General features: G+C 48.2%; 1 long non-coding RNA gene across 1 annotated transcript; it reads right to left on the reverse strand.

Annotated features, from left to right (window-relative positions):
* Nucleotides 1–1,473: 1,473 nt before the first annotated feature.
* On the reverse strand, nucleotides 1,474–2,187 carry LOC116499126. The gene is made up of 3 exons (XR_004254212.1): nucleotides 1,967–2,187; nucleotides 1,646–1,699; nucleotides 1,474–1,545 (listed from the first exon to the last, which is right to left on the reverse strand). It is a non-coding gene; the product is annotated as an uncharacterized LOC116499126 (long non-coding RNA).
* Between the last annotated feature and the right edge of the window lie 313 nt (nucleotides 2,188–2,500).

A 2,500-nucleotide genomic window follows, 5' to 3' on the forward strand; every position in this document is an offset into this window, starting at 1 on the left:
ATGCAGTTAAGTAACTGCAGTGACAACTGCACCCCTAAAGTACCTGCTACATCTGTTCATCGCTCACCTTGCCAAAAGCAGCTCCGGTCAAGTCCCGCGTTGTACACTGTGTTTCAGCTTTAACAAATGAAAACGGTCACAAGATAATCATTCAGCTGCCAGCATTAGCACCCATCCCTCAACAACACAAAGGGACCCCATTTACAATATTATCATTTCAAAACAGAAGCCCCCATACCTCAGCACCTCAGAAGTAGACCAAACCAGTCACCGAGCTGCCTACAGAGTGCTGAACAGTTCCAGAAGGAGCTCTTTCCTGTGACAGGTTCATCCAAAGGTTTACACTCTACTGGGGACAGGAGAGAAATAAAAATAAAAGTTTCAAAAACCCCTTATCTGTAAGCTTTCAAGATTCCACAGACCTCCTCCTCAAGCACACCGTTCAAGCACTATGCAAACAGCTGCTCACAAGCAGATATACTCTCCCCCCCCAACATGTGACAAACAACACTGAGATGACTGTGCCTGCTGCCCTTCAGTACGTGCCCAGATGCAGACCGGATGTCTTCGCCAAAACACTCCAGACAACGTATTAGCACACCCATGCACTGCCACGTTAGCTGTCATCACTAACTGCCAGGCAGGACAGCTCCAGATCAAACACATACACACACAGCCACGCCACAAGCACTACAAACAAAACACACAACACAAGGCGCAAGAAAAAGAGACCCCCAGAGGGAAGCCCTGTGGCAACAGCAAGTCACAACAGGTGCTCTGCACCAGACCCTAGAGGAGACTCAAATGTCACGACACGCGACTGGAAGCAACTGCCAGAACTGGGATGATGGAGGCCGAAAAAGCCTGCCTTCAAGACAAGAGACCAGAAGGATGGGGACTGAAAACCCCATAAGACGACGCTTAGGAAATCAATTCCCAACAAGAGCTCCTGATGCGGCCCAGATGACTTCTGCAAGAGTGAAGATGGAAACAGACGCGATCTCAAACCGAATATGATGCACGAGACCTGAAACAGAACTGCATTTCAAGCAGCGACTGCAAGACAAGAAGTGCTCGGATCAGAGCCACGATGACAAAACAAGCACTGAGGCCCTTCAGCACCGCTACCAAGTCGCCTGTCTAGTCAGTCCAGAGTCAAAAGCTAGGAGGATATCAAGACCCGAGAAGCACAGAACAGACATTGCAGAAGCAACACTACAGGACAGACAAACAGAAGGAAACTGTCCTGCCTGGCGCACACACTCACGCTACAAAATAATCCCGCTGCTTCTATTAGCCTGGTGACCCGGCCACAAGCAGCCTGAACGTGACCCAGCCTGAGCCACCCTCGCAGTGGCACCAAGTCTATTCAGCCAGCTGGCTCCACGCTGCTCTGATTCCCAGCTCCCATTAGCCACCCCAGATATGCAAATACCAGGTGCCCCCCAACTTAGCTCTCAGGTTGTTGCATGGTAAATTCCCTCCGCCTCAAGAAATGCACAGGCACTGGTCGTCATCTTAGGCAATTGCCAGGCTCATCATCAGCTGCAAAAACAGAGTACCAGCATTCACTAGCATGCCGGTCATGATGCCCACCTTCTCCACAATGCTGACTACTGCTGATGCAACATACAACTATGCCCACCTGTTCCTCTCCAAATCCAAGCTCCAACAGTGCAACCAGTATCATCCACACCACCTGGGAAAACAAAGGGATTAAATGATCGTTGCGTTCACAACACATCACCCAATGGTGTTTTTTTGTTGTTGTTGTTTTTGTTATTGTTGTTTTTTGTGTGTGTGTTTCCTGTATTTATTTATTTTTTAGTCTGCTTTAGCTCAACGGCATGCAGAGTGCAGACAAGAAAACTGGGGTGTTTCTAGAAGCAACAATCCCCACGCTTTTGCTGTAGCTTTGAATATTAAAAGGACAATACGACCCAGCAAGTAACTGGAACTTTCTTACCTGGAATTAGCTCAAACTTTTCTTCACATTGAAAGAAAAATCTAGGAGCAGAACAGATTATACACCAACAAAATTGATTCCATTTCATCCCCAGAAAAAAAAATCACATACTCTCATCCCCTCCTGTACCTCAGCCGCTTGCCTACCCCACGTGGCACACGCTTCCATCTGTTCTCTTTACCCACTTATAGCACCTCTAAAAGGCAAACTGGAATTTTACTCTATTGGATGTAGGAAAATAACTGCAGTGACAACTGCGCCCCAAACTGAGCCAGCAGCCCCTACTAAACATCCCTCTCCTAAGTGAATTCCAAGCACTTAAAATCCAGAAATCCATAGACTCCAGCCTGCCTAAACAACCCTGCAACGGACAGAAGGAAAAACAAAGCACTGCCCCCAAAGAGCAGCCCAGGCAGAAGGAACTCTCTGATGCCGTGCCTGGGGCTCATATAGCATTTAGCCCCGCCCAGCACCCAAACCCAATCACCTGGGAAAGGGGAGGGGCAAAGCACATGAAAGTAGGAAGAGAGCAAA

This window comes from Aythya fuligula, chromosome 26 (genome assembly GCF_009819795.1).
Source record: "Aythya fuligula isolate bAytFul2 chromosome 26, bAytFul2.pri, whole genome shotgun sequence".
NCBI classification, from domain to species: domain Eukaryota; kingdom Metazoa; phylum Chordata; class Aves; order Anseriformes; family Anatidae; genus Aythya; species Aythya fuligula.